The sequence below is a fragment of the Talpa occidentalis genome, unplaced genomic scaffold (genome assembly GCF_014898055.3).
Source record: "Talpa occidentalis isolate TD23 unplaced genomic scaffold, MPIMG_talOcc4v2.1 talOcc4.9, whole genome shotgun sequence".
NCBI lineage: Eukaryota > Metazoa > Chordata > Mammalia > Eulipotyphla > Talpidae > Talpa > Talpa occidentalis.
This window is the reverse complement of record NW_023605305.1, coordinates 52,126,231-52,140,080: the sequence shown is the minus strand read 5'-3', so window position 1 is coordinate 52,140,080 and position 13,850 is coordinate 52,126,231. Positions and strand designations below refer to the sequence as shown.

Genomic DNA, 13,850 nt, shown 5'->3' with positions numbered 1-13,850 from the left:
CCGGGCTGCGGAGCGGGGAAGAGACTGCAATCAAGTGTTTTAATTGTGTAGACCCTGGCAGTCCCGTTATGTAAGAAGCAGTTTAACCCGTTTGAACCTATCAGGCGCGGTGCTCAGCGCCTCTGAATTCCAGGCAGGGCTGAGGTACCCAGTTTGACAAGTCACGGGGTGGTTGGTTATTTTTTTAATGCCCCCCCCCACCCCCTAAACCAGGCTGGACAGGCTAGGCTGGCTTCTCCGTGGCGCAGGGCTGCTCCCCACACGCCGCAGCCCCTCGGTGGCTCGTCAGGCGTCCTGGACACGCCGTCCGGGTCTGTGGCGGAGAGCGGTGCTGGGCGAGGGGCTAGCCACGACCCTTTTTGGTTTCTCGCCTTCTTGAACTCGTTTCCACATTCGAGAATCTTTAGCTATTCCGGGCCATTTGCAGATCAATGCGAGCACCGAGGCTGGAGTCGATAGCAGTTACGCCAGTCAATCTTGTTCGGTGAGGAGTTTGGGAAGCCGAGCGGGGAAGTGAAGGAGAGATACAAGTAATTAAAAAAAAAAAAATCTCTCTCCACCATCACCGCCCCCCTCTTCCCTTTGGCATCCCTACCCCCTTAAGTAGTCTTATGGCACATTTTATTCGTCCGACCCCAGTACGTTCCTTGGAGGAAATAAATAAAGCGCAAAACCCTCGCACATCCCTAACGCGCTTTCCATAATGCTACCAGGGTCCTTTGGCAAAGCGCACAGAAGCAATAATCTCTGCAGGGGTCAGCATCCGGCTGCCTCCCCAGACTGAGCTCTTTACGAGGCAGGCAGGGAGTCGTTTTTTGCTTGGCGGTAGCGGTGCTCGCAGTGATTTTTATCGCAGTGCATGAGGAAATATGAGGGGAAAGGGAAGGGTTCCCATCACCTGTGACCACCCAGGCTGACTGATAGAAGAGCCCTAACCAGCGTCATCTCCCTGCTGAACTGACACTTCAAGGCTCAGCAATTAACCGAAACGTTTTCTGCAGGAGTTACTGATGTTATTAGTATTCAAGCTTAAGTCTCATCCTCTTCGGAAATTGAGAGTGCAATGGTATTCAACTGCATTTTGAAACATCAATAAAATGTTAGTCATTTGCGGATGAATGAAAACATTTTCTTTACCGTCTGGTATGCTAGGGAAATAATTGTCAAATGACAGATTCTTGCTAATATTGATGCCAAATACCTAGATAACACTGTCATCTTGTTAACTGCGTTTTTTTTTTTTTTTTTCCTCGTGTGGTACACTGAGGGATAAAGCTTCAGATTATCTAGGGCAAATGGGGTTTAGCAGAAAACGACATACACATACATGGGGGAAACTATGCAGTGTTATTTAGTATTTCTCTAGAAATGATCTAGATTTTGTTGAAGAGAAGCAGAAGGCACAGTTTCCCGCATTGTGACTCAGTTTAATGCTATTTTAGGGATGGGGTGCTAGCGTTTTCTAGTACACACTATGAAAAGCATCCTTTTATAACAGTTGTTTCCCAGAGATCTGGACATCTTGGGGGTGGCGGGGGGAGAGGATGAGAGGCGGGTTGTAACCAGGGATGGAGCTATGCAGCAGTTTTAATATGTACAACGTCCCTTCAGGCTCATAAAAGGAAACTGGAAACACTTCTATTTAAAGGCAAAGAATTTATTTTCTTTATTTCTAGTTTCTATCTCAGCTCTCATTCACTGATCACAAGACACTTAACTCTCACAAAACCCACCCAAAAGAAGCAACTGAACAATCAAAGCAATAAATTCACAGATTATTGTAGAGATTATTTATATTGCCATTAGTATTATTTAACGTGAGTACAAGAATGAGCAGTGCGGCAGCCTCTATGATTACTACATGTACTTTTGCTGCCCTGGTTAGAAAGAAAAATTATTGTAAAAGCTTTTCTGACTTTTCCCCCCTCAACCTTTCAGAGGATAAACAACTGACAAGATTTTACAGTGTTTCCAGTATTTGCTTTTTCAGTACTAGATTTCCTCCAACCAGAGTCTCAGCTCCTAGTTGGGAGTCTTGACTGTTTCTGAGGGAAAACCAGAGCAAAAACAAATAACAACAAAATGAAAGAAAGAAAACCTCCGAGGTCAAATGGCATAGATTTTTTGTATTGTTTTAAGTCTCCAGAGTAGGTAAGAGCATTGTTGGAACTTTTTAGATCATAAGAGTCGCAGAGAGTGTGGTGGGTTACTTACTTGGCTAGGACTAACATTGGAGTGAATTATTTCCTTTTATATCTTGGACCTTTATTTTGCTTTTAAAGCTCAATTTACAGTTATTGAAAAAAATGTGTTGACTCTATGGAGTTTGGAAAGAGAAAGGTGGAAATTTGAGGGTGATGGCTGATTATGCCATGCTAGATTAGTTTACATGCTTGTTTTTCATGTCTTGTGGCCTCAGTAGTGTTGGAAGAGTAACATTACAAGGACATTTATTAAGCTCCCTTAGTTTAATAAACTTGATATTTGTTTGACAGTGTATATGAGATTGTTATTACGAACTAAATTAGAATATATATTTACATGTATTCTGATACAAAATTAATGCAGATCTTTCATGCTATAATTGTCTAAATACAAGCAATTGTAGGCAACACAAGTACAGAGACCTACTGAAAAGAGCTGATGATATTATTTTGTAATTCCTGAAGGATTTGGTCAGGGTGCCCTTCTATACAGGGCATGAAAAATAACTCTCTAACTTGTGCCAAAATTGATTCTCTATTTGGAGGAAGCTGGTTGAAGCCTTCACCACCTTGTGAACTTAAACTGACCTGAAGTGATGAATTGTAGGTAAGCATGACAACTACTAAGTTTTGTAAATTTGTTTGGGGCAGGAAAATCTTCCTTTTTAGAAAGGTATCTCAACCTAGGCAGTTTTGACAGTTTGGGCCAGGTAATTCTTTGTTTTAGGGACTACACTGTGCATTGGATAATGTTTAGCAACATCCCATCAAATAGGCCTCTATTCAATAGATAACAAATAATACCAGTGGGTAGCAGTAGTTGTGATAACCAAAATTTCTTCAGACATTACTAAATGTCCTTTGGATTAGAGGAGGAGGGACAAAAATCACCCTGGTTGAAAACCACTCTATTATAGGTTACATTTCTTAAAAAAATATCATCTTATGCTTTTCAAATAAAATAATAAAGTAGATTTGTGGTCAAAAGAAAAGTACAGGCATACCTTGTTTTATTGCTCTTTGTTTTATTGAACTTTGCAGATATTGAATTCTTTACAAGACCTTCCACCAGCAAAAAAAAAAAAAAAAAAAGAATCACTATCTGAAGTCTCAGATGACAGAATTTTTTAGCAATCAAGTATTTTTGAATTATTGTATATACCTTTGTGTGTGTGTGTGGTTTTTTTAGACATACTACACACTTAATAGACAATAGTATTGTGTAAATATGCTATGTGCACTGGAAAACCAAAAAAAAAAAAAATTTGTGACAATTTTTTTTTGCTGTGTTTGCCTTATCATGGTTGTCTGGAACCAACCTTCCTATCTCTCAGGGGTGCCTATATTTTATTTGAACTTTATAGCTACCAAAGTAGCACCTGCTTCTTACCAATTCACTCTCACCTTTGTGACCAAATGGCCCAGATAGGCAAGGATGTAATTAATTTAATGGCTGACCATAAATATTTATATATGTTTTCTCCCTGAGAGTGCTTTTATTAAAACTAGAGTTGAACTTATAGTTCTCATTTTTAAAATAAATTCATCACTTTGTGTTTGTTTAAATAAAGTATTATTTATAACTAAGATATATTTATATATATTTAACAAGTAGGTGGTTAATTTCTTTGACACAACTAACAAATCTTTATAAAGTTATAGCTACAGAGTATAGTGCTCAGGAAATAGCTACTACATAAATGAGAGGAAAAACCAAGTCATTTCCCTTTTGAATACATAAAAATACATCTATTCATTTACTATTTTTATCACATTTTCTATTGTCATTGACCTAAATAAAGAGGTTAACTAAGGAAAACAGAATTACCCGAAATTGTGTTTATTTGGGGATAGCAGAGGAGTTGCATTTGTGGTAAAGCATGCTGCCACAAGTTACAGGTACCTCCTTTGAGGGTTTTGGGTGAGGGGATATGTCTATGGACAAGGAGGGCAAAGGTGGGGGAGGGAGCCCTGTTGCAATCCAGGCAGTAAGTTTATTGACTTGAGGATGGGGAGAGATTCTTGGTGGATATTCTTTGGTCAGGAGATAAGTTCTGATTTTTGGTTAATCAAGCATTTATGGGAAATCATTTTGTCCATTCTTAAGTTCAGTTTTAGGCACACATGTGGAGATTCTTTATTTCATATTCTGCATTTTAGATTTAAATATTTTCACACTATTTTAAATACTAGTTCTAATAATAAGCAAAGTATGGGAGCCTCCCTGGTGGTGCAAGGGGTTAAGATGCAGCACTATGAAGCTGTCTGCAGCCTTTGCGGTGTAAGTTCGATCCCCGGCCAGGGAGGTGACCCACATGGTGCAGCAGACCTCTCCTGACTTGCCCGCTGCTCCCCTCAGCAGTGTATTTCGGTGGATCCTCCTGTACTGTTCCCCACTCTGTCTCCGGTGAATCCTCTCACCCCCCCACCCCCGCATCTCTGGCTTATACCCCAGTTCTTATATGCATAAATAAATAAATCTTTATAAAAATAGTAAGCAAAGTGTCAATAGTAAAAAGGGATGGAGGTAGGGCAAGGAGGTGGGAAGGGAATGATATTGAAAATCTACAACAAGCTCATGGAACTCAACAAAATCAAAATAACCCAATCAAAAAAATGGGCAGAAGAGCTAAATAGGCACTTCTCCAAAGAAGATGAGCAGATGGCCAACAGGCACATGAAAAAATGTTCAAAATCACTGATCATCAGGGAAATGCAAATCAATATCACAATGAGATACCACCTCACACCTGTGAGAATGGCCCCTATCAAAGAATGCAGAAACAACAGGTACTGGCCAAAAAGTACTGGTGGGAATGCTAACTGGTCCAGCCCCTATGGAAAGAAGTGTAAGATTCCTGAAGAGACTAAAAATGGATCTACCATAAGACCCAGCAATTTCACTCATGGATATCTACCTAAAGAACACAAAAACATGAATTTGAAATGAACCCTGAGTTCCTACATTTATAGCAGCACTATAGCCAAGATATGGAAACAATCTAAATGCCCCAGGACAGATGAGTGGATCAAGAAGATGTGGTATGTATTTATATAAAGTGGAATATTACTCAATGGTACAAAGGATAAACTCATGTATTTGTGGTAACATGGATGGAACTGGAAGAGATTATCTTAAGTAAAATGAGCAAGAAGGAGTATGATAAATACTGGATAGCTTCACTTATATGTGGAATATAGAGAAACCAAACAAAATACAGACAAAGACACATTTTAAAAGTGACATTTAGAGCTGAGACATCCAGAAGGGAAAGGGAAAGTAGAGGGAGAAGAAAATACAGGGGTATGTACAGGAGGAAGAAAGGCCAGTAGACTATGGTAGAGGACTGCTGGTGCTTTGGTGGTGGGAATACTATAGTGACCACACTTGAGGGGAGAAATTGTATATTGTGAAAATGTAGGGATAACTACTTTCAGTGTCTTTCAAATCATTCTTGTAGAATCTGGGTGGAAATTACATTTGAAGTACTGAAATCTGTATTCTTTTCACTTGTAATTAATACAGCTTTAACTGTATATCACTATAAATTTGCATGATGTCTAGAAAAACAAATAAACACACTTATGATTTATTTAAGATATTTTCTTAGCAACTTCCAAAAGCATTCAAGTGCATCTATTTAAAATTAAATGCCAAATTTATTTTTTTCCCCTTTGCAATATCAGGTATGTTAAAATTTGTATTTTCAAATTTGTATTCTATTTTTTTACTTGGTTAATTTGTATTTTATAAAATTTCTGATTCTGATTGCAGAGGTGTTTATCTGGTATCTGTAGTTTGAAAGACTTTGTTTTCAGAGTAGTTTTAGTTTTACCAAAGAAAAGATGAGTGAAAGATAGAGATTTTCTTTATATATACTCTTCCTCTACACATACTTAATACCCCTGCTTATCAACAGTACTTACTAGAATCACTTTTTTTTTAAAACCATGAACCTACACAGACATGTCATAATTGCCCAAGTCCATAGTTTATGTTAGGGTTGACTCTGAAAGTGTTACATTCTGTGGATTTGGACAAATATATAACGACACAGCCATGATTATAGAGTATTGTCACTGCCATAATAATCCTCTGTACTTTGCCTATTCATCTCTTTTCTGTAATTCCTAATCTTGTATTTTCTCCATATTGTTGCCTTTTCCATAATATTATTTACTTGGACACATGGAGTATATAGCCTTTTCAAATTGGCTTCTCTCATTTAGTAATATGGATTTAAGTTTCCTTCATGCTTTGCAGGGCTTGATAGTTCATCTGTCTTTTTTTTTTTTTTTTTTTATAGAGGCATGTTTTATTTATTTTGTTTGTTTGTTTGTTTGTTTTTTTTGTTTATACATGCACTGGGTACAGTCAGAAGCACGGGAGGGTGAGAGAATTCACCAGAGCCAGAGCGGGGAGCAGAGCAGGCAGAAGGACCGAAGTACACTGCTGAGGGGAGCAGCGGGTGGCAGGAGAGGTCTGCGCACCATGTGGGATCCTCCGCCGGTGGCCGGGGAGCAGCCGGGGATCGAACCGGCGCCGCAGAGGCCGCGGGCAGCTTCGCAACCCAGCGCTCAACCACTGCGCCACCGGGGAGGCCCGATAGTTCATCTGTCTTTAGCACTGAATTATATTCCATTGTCTGGATGTGCCAGTTTCTTTATCCATTCACCTACTAGGAAACATCTTGCTAGTAACCATTATATGATATCAGAATTATATGAAAGTTCTTCTTGCTCCACATCCTCATTTGGTTTTGTCAGTGTTTGAGTTTTGGCTGTTCTAATAGATGTGTAATAGTATTTCATTTTTATGTACATTTCCATGCTAACATACATTGTGGAACAACTTTTCATATGCTTAGCTCCATCTGGATATCTTCTTTGATAAGGGGTCTGTTAAGAAATATGGCTCATTTTTAATCAGCTTATTTGTTTTCTTATTGTTGAGTTTTAAGAGTTCATATATATGTTGAGTTTTAAGAGTTCATATATATATTATATATGAGAGGCATTTCATTGCATTTACTTACAACACAATCTTGACTGGAATTGGGCATTTTTAGTTTTGAGGAATTTGTTTTGATAATATAGTTTTCATAATAGTGGTATGAAAATACAGCTTTAAGATATAATATTAAGCAGAAATAAAACATCTATTGCCATTTCCTTCCATAACCACTTTTAGCAGCTGTTGAGATTTTTTTGTTCTTGCAGTAAGTTATGATATTCAAAGTGTAGTAAATCATTGTTTATGCCTAAGATTAGAAAAAAAAAAAAACAGCCAAGTTTGAAGTGGAAAAACTTTAAAGGATTATATAAAATACATTTCCAAATTTATAGTAGTTACCCATACTCACGATATTTTTCATTTTTGTTCTGACAACACACTTTTAACAACACAATTTCAGAAAAGTGCATAAAATATAAAGGAACAATTTAGGGAGGTATCATTTTAAAGTCAACATCTATTTAATTTCACCCAGATGAAAAAAAAAAAAAAACAAAAACAAAGCAAAACATTCCCAGTAACTTAGAAACTCCATAGAATCCCTATCCTAATTACAGCGACCATTTTCTCCCCTAAAAGCAACCACTCTGTCCACACTTTCTATTTTAACATATTTTTAAAAGATTTATTTTATTTTATTTATACAAGAACCAGGGTACAGGCCAGATGTGTGGGAGGGTGAGAGGATTCACCAGAGTCAGAGCAGGGAACAGAACAGGCAGACTGACCAAAATACACTGTTGAGGGGAGCAGTGGGCAAGACAGGAGAGGTCTGCAGCGCCATGTGTGTTGCTCTGCCGCCGGCAGGGATATAACCGGCACTGCAGAGGCTGTGGACAGCTTCACAGCCCTGCGCTCATCTGCTGTGCCACCAGGGAGGCCCTATTTTAACATTTTATCACTTAGTTTTTGCATTCCTCCAAAATAATAATTTGTTTTTCTATGAAGTCTTACAAAGTCATATTAATCATATAATATATAATAAATTATACATTTTACCTTATGTCTGGACTATTTTGCTGAACATCATATTTTTTTAATACTTTTTTTTAAGATTTATTTATTTATTTATTTATTTATTTATTTATTTATTTATATTTATTTATTTATACAAGCACTGGGTACAGTCAGAAGCACGGCAGGGCGAGAGAATTCACCAGAGCCAGAGCAGGGAGGAGAACAGGCAGAAGGACCGAAGTACACTGAGGGAAGCAGCGGGCGGCAGGAGAGGTCTGTGTGCCATGTGGGACCCTCCTCTGGTGGCCGGGGAGCAGCCGGGGATAGAACCGGCGCTGAAGAGGCTGCGGGCAGCTTCTCAACCCAGCGCTCAACCGCTGCGCCACCGGGGAGGTCCTGAACATCATATCTTAACTGATATATTTAGATATTTTACAGTTAATTATTCATAAATCCATAATTTTTTTACTTTTTTTGTTTTCTGTTTCTTTTGATTTTAATTTCTCTGTATTTTTTCTGCTTTCCACTGAGTTGACACTTTTTAAATCACATCTTGATTTTTACTATATTTCACTGTAGGTATTTTTATTGATTATTCTAAGTATTACATTATATATACCAAACTTGTCACAGTCTACAATTATTCACATCTTGCCATTATGCGTTAAGTGTTGAATTCTTACCTCCATTTTCAATGTTTTTAATTGCCTCAAGTATTCCTTTTACATATCTTCAAACAATATTAAATGATACTGTGTTTTGTTTTAACCATTAAAGTAACTTACAAATCTCAAGACAAGAAGGAAAGTTTATTGTACTTACCCATATACATAATATGTAGGTTGACATTTCCTATTAGCAGTGAATTATCTTAGTTTTTCTTTGTCTGAAAATGCCTTGATTTTCTCTTTATTCTTGAGATGTACTTTTGCTGGACATATAACTCTGAGTTGACAGTTGTTTGCTGGAATCCATGCTTTTTTCTGGAATCCATGGCTTCTGATGAGTTGCATGCTTTCATTCAAATTGTTTTCTGACTATAGATACCTCCTCCATCCCACAAGCACATGCCCCATGCCCTCCCTTCTCCCATGCTCTCCACCATCACCAGCTTACCCTGAATTGCAATATGACTGTGTGTGATTGATAATGGTTCATGCATATGCAAGGCAGTTTCACAAGCATGGATGCCCTTTGGGTATCTTCCCTTCCGTCATGGGGGTGCTCCCAACACCAGGGCTTAATGGTAGGCATCAGCCAGATATACTCCTGTGTGGACAGTGAGTTCCATTGCATGAGAGTCATCCTGTTCCAAGGTATTGACCCATTGGAAAGACATGGAGAATTTATGGCATCACATCTACAACACTTTTCATGTGATTCCTGAAGAGCTTCCAGTGATGCTGACCAAGCTCTCCCTCAACTCCAAAGCCAACTGTGAGAAATGACTGTTACTAACAATAAAAAGGATCGCTAGCCCTGTGCACAGGTGTTTAAGGGAGGCTCGATTCCACGCCAATGAAAATAGGGAAAAGGAATATTATAGACAGCACAGGCGATGCAGGATCAGAATTACAAACAATGCCCCAAACCCGGTCAGACAAATAATCATGCATACATACTGTACAGTTTCCTCAGAAATCAGCATAACGGAGGCAGCAATCAGCACTCCGGAGAACAGCACGGGAGACACATCCAAAATCCAGCAGCTGCGAGCAGCAGCAGCTAGGCGACCACTGTGTTTTTATCTCCTAAGGTCAGATATGGCCAGTATCCAAGCCCAGGGATTCATGGTGGGCTGGTCACGTTTCTGTGCACGACGTCCCAGAGTTACATAACCAGCCATATATTTTGGCTGTCCTGGACATCGGAACAGTTATATAACCAGCCATATCTTTTGGCTCCCCTTCCGGGCGCTGGCCAGGCTCCCAGACCAGGGGGGCAAAAGGTGGTCGCATGTCCTCCAATGTCCCCGGCAAAACGGCATTAACACTTCATTTTCCTACAATGACCCAGATCATGTTCAGACTTTCAGTATCATATATGTAGTTACCCAGGCTGTGCTATACTACTGGCATTAGGATAGACTCTGGTGACATTGTCATCCACACTGCCCATTTAAAAGGGATATGACCTCCTCTATACCAACTATCTGGATCTGTCTGGACAGAACTTAACAAACTACCTCTTGAAGGTCCTCAGTGAGCATTGCTTTAGTTTCACTACCCTAACTCAGTGGAAAATCATGTGTGACATCACATCAAGAAGTAGCTCTACAATCTTATCTAGGAGTTGGAACAAGAGATGGCCAATGAGTCCTCAAGTTTACCCCTGCTGAAGAGGTACAAGCTGCCTGATGATCAGGTCATCATACTTGCCTGGGCATGGAATCCTGTGGCACCCATGACAATATCTTCAACTCTATCATGCAGTATAATACTGATGGAAGGACCTCTGTGCCAACACAGTATTGTCTAGTAGGACCACCATGTATCCCAGCATTGCCAACAGGATACAGAGAGAAATCCCTGTCTCCCTGCACCATGATCAACATCATTGCTGCTCCTTAGCATGAGCTTTCTATGTGGATTGGCAGCTCCATCCTGACTACAATGTTCACTTTCCAGCAAATATGAAACAGCCAGCAGGAGCATAGGGGGTCTTATCCCTCCACTGTCCATCACCAGTACTTCTAGGTAGACCATTACTTAGTTGCGTTACACTCTTTCTTGACATAACCTGGTTTGTACAGAAATCAAGAGATGAAATGGGCATGACTATTTGTTTTTTTGTTTGTTTTTGTTTTGGCACTTGACTTAGGATTTAAAAACTGGCATGGTAAAGGTTATAGCAGTCTATTGGGGCCAACATCCTCCAACTTCTACAATGTGGAACTTTTAATAGTAATCTGAAATATCCTTGATGCATTGTTACAGGAAGTTCCTTGTCCTCCCCAAAGCCTCTTCACTTGTTCCTAAGAAGGGCCAGTCTTCACCTGAGTCCACACAGAGAAGGGTGATAGCATTGCTTTTGCATAAATTATATAGTCCAGTATTTTAAAATCTTCACCTTTATACTTGCTGTTTTGTTTAACTTTGGATGGCTAGCCATGGTGGCCCTGTTTGTCCCCCAACTTGAGATGCATGAAGGCTTTTGGTGTTCCTGAGTGATTTAGGTGTAGAGTCAGCTAGAATTTATCTGTACACTGATGTGAATCTAGTTCAATAAAGTTCTTAAAGAAAAAAAATATTTTTCTCTTAAGGTAATATTTTTCTCATGTGAAAAAATAATATATTTTTCCTGTTTTGTTTTTCAAAGTTTTACTATAATTTGGGCCTCCCCGGTGGCGCAGTGGTTGAGCACTGGGCTGCAAAGCTGCCTGCAGCCTCTGCAGCACTGGTTCCATCCATGGCCTCTCGCGAGGGTCCCACATGGCGCGCAGACCTCTCCTGCTGCACCCACTGCTCCCCTCAGCAGTGTATTTCGTCAGTCTGCCTGTTCTGCTCCCTGCTCTGGTTCTGGTGAATTCTCTCACCCTCCCATGCTTCTGACTGTACCCAGTGCTTGTATAAATCAATAATTCTTAAAAAAAAAATTACTATAATTTGTCTTCTATAAATTTCTGTGTTGAACCTGTTTGAGGTCTGCTGAGCTTCTTGAATCTGTAAGTATATATTTTATACTCAATTTGGGACATTATCAGTCATTATTTCTTCAAATACGTTTTCACTATCAACCTCTTTATCCTTTGTTTCCTAGACTCCAATGGCCCAAACATTAATTTTTTTTTTGTTGTTAATAGCCCCTTAAGTCCCTGATGATATATCTTTTCTGGCTTATTTCTGTCAGATGAAGTAATTTCTATTTTATGTTTGTATTTACTGATCTCTAAGTTTGCTCTGCCCTCTCCATTCTGCTGTTGAGCCCATTCACTGAATTTTAATTTCGATTTCAATTTTTTTCCTATTCTAAAATTTTATCTTAGTTCCTCCTTATATCTTCTATTTTTTATTGAGAGTCTTTTCTTTGTTAAGACTTTTGATTTTTCTTGTTTCCAACATTTTCTTCATTGTTTGTTGGAGCATTTTTATAACTACTTTAAAACTCTTGTCAAATAATTCTAACATCTGTGTCATCCTGGTTTGACATCTGTTGATTTCCTTTTATCATTCAAGTTAAAATTTCTCTAGTTTATGGTGATAAGTGACTTTTGATTGAAAATTGGATGTTTGGGTTTTATGTTATAAGATTCTGGAAATTATTTTAATGATACCTTTTTGTTTGGGAATGGGGTACCATCTCTTTAGTGTTAGATCACTAGAAAGCTATGTTTCCACCTGCAGAGAAGGGGATCCATATTAGTGGTGAAATAGTGTGAAAATTCAGGTTCTCTACTAGAATTCCACTTATACTTCATATGTTGGGAAGATGTGGTATGTTAATAACTTCCCTCACATGTCCTTTGCTCACACCATAGTAAAAGGGGTAGTCTGTTTATTGCTGAGTAGTGCTCAACTTAGCCTTGTTAATACCACTGAAACCCACCTTGCAGCCCCCTCCTCAATACACACATACATGGCAGAGAAGGAGTTTTGGGAAATGTAGCCTGGTGAACTTAGAAAGGAAATCTAGTTTCCTTATGGCATTTGTTGAAGGTGGGGTGGGGCTACAGTTTTTTTGGTGATATTTTGCTAGAACAGAATATGTATTGTTTGAAAGTTGTCTTGCTACATGACTCCTTTTCTTGTACTTTGATTAGACAGAGCTGACTTTTGTTTGGAGTTGTCTATACCTATTGGCATTTCTGAGTTGCCAGATTGTCTAGCATCCAATCTGGAATAATAAATGAGGTAAAATGAAAACACTGAGAACACACAGCCATGTCAAGCTTCAGTTTTTCAGGTTCCTAGTCAGTTTACCTTCTTTTCTCACTTAATATGGTAATTTTAATTTTAGTTTATATATAAATGCCATTGTTGTTTACTTAGAGGGAAGAGCAGGGAAACATACATTTAATCTATCTTCCCATATACATATGTTCTTTTTTTTTTCATTTCAAATTTATTTTTTCTAGTAAGTACAAACTAGGACTTTGTCTTTCTTGTTTAAGAACGTTACTTAAATGGAACTTGTCTGTTATCACTGTACAATATAATGTAAGTGATATCTACAAGGGCAACATAGAATTTAAGGAAAAAATCTTTAGTGTATAAATTAAGTTTTTAATCACAGAACTTTTCTGACCCAGTGACTACTTCCAAACTCAGACTGTGTTTATATAATACCACCGAAATGACCATTTCTATCAATCTTTACTTTTGTGTTTCTGTCACTATAGTTGATTGTCTATGTCAATCAGAAAAACTTTTGTGGCAGTACAAGTAAATGTGAAGATAGCTACATAAAATGGAGAGAACTCAGGATTAGAAATAAATGAAATTCAGATTTGTTATGGATTTAGCTAATTTCAAATTAGTACTTTTAAGTTAAATGATTATTTTGAGTGGAGTGAAAATAGAGGACAGGAGAACTCAATTTCTATTAAGTTTCTTCCTCTAAATCAATGGTGAAGAACCAAAGACAAATCTCTTTCCTTGTAGACTTCCAGCTCTTGCAAAGCAGAGGGTTTAGAATAATATGTAATATTTAAAATTTCTTCCAAATATATCAAATGT

The 13,850-nt window shown here is 38.4% G+C and overlaps 1 long non-coding RNA gene across 2 annotated transcripts; it reads right to left on the bottom strand.

Annotated features, from left to right (window-relative positions):
- Positions 1-279: 279 nt before the first annotated feature.
- On the bottom strand, positions 280-9,898 carry LOC119236297 (uncharacterized). 2 transcript variants are annotated; one of them, XR_005123024.2, is made up of 5 exons: positions 9,798-9,898; positions 9,292-9,444; positions 8,998-9,158; positions 3,209-3,266; positions 280-476 (listed from the first exon to the last, which is right to left on the bottom strand). It is a non-coding gene; the product is annotated as an uncharacterized LOC119236297 (long non-coding RNA). The 2 variants fall into 2 exon arrangements; XR_008550190.1 differs by having other exon boundaries at positions 8,998-9,444.
- Between the last annotated feature and the right edge of the window lie 3,952 nt (positions 9,899-13,850).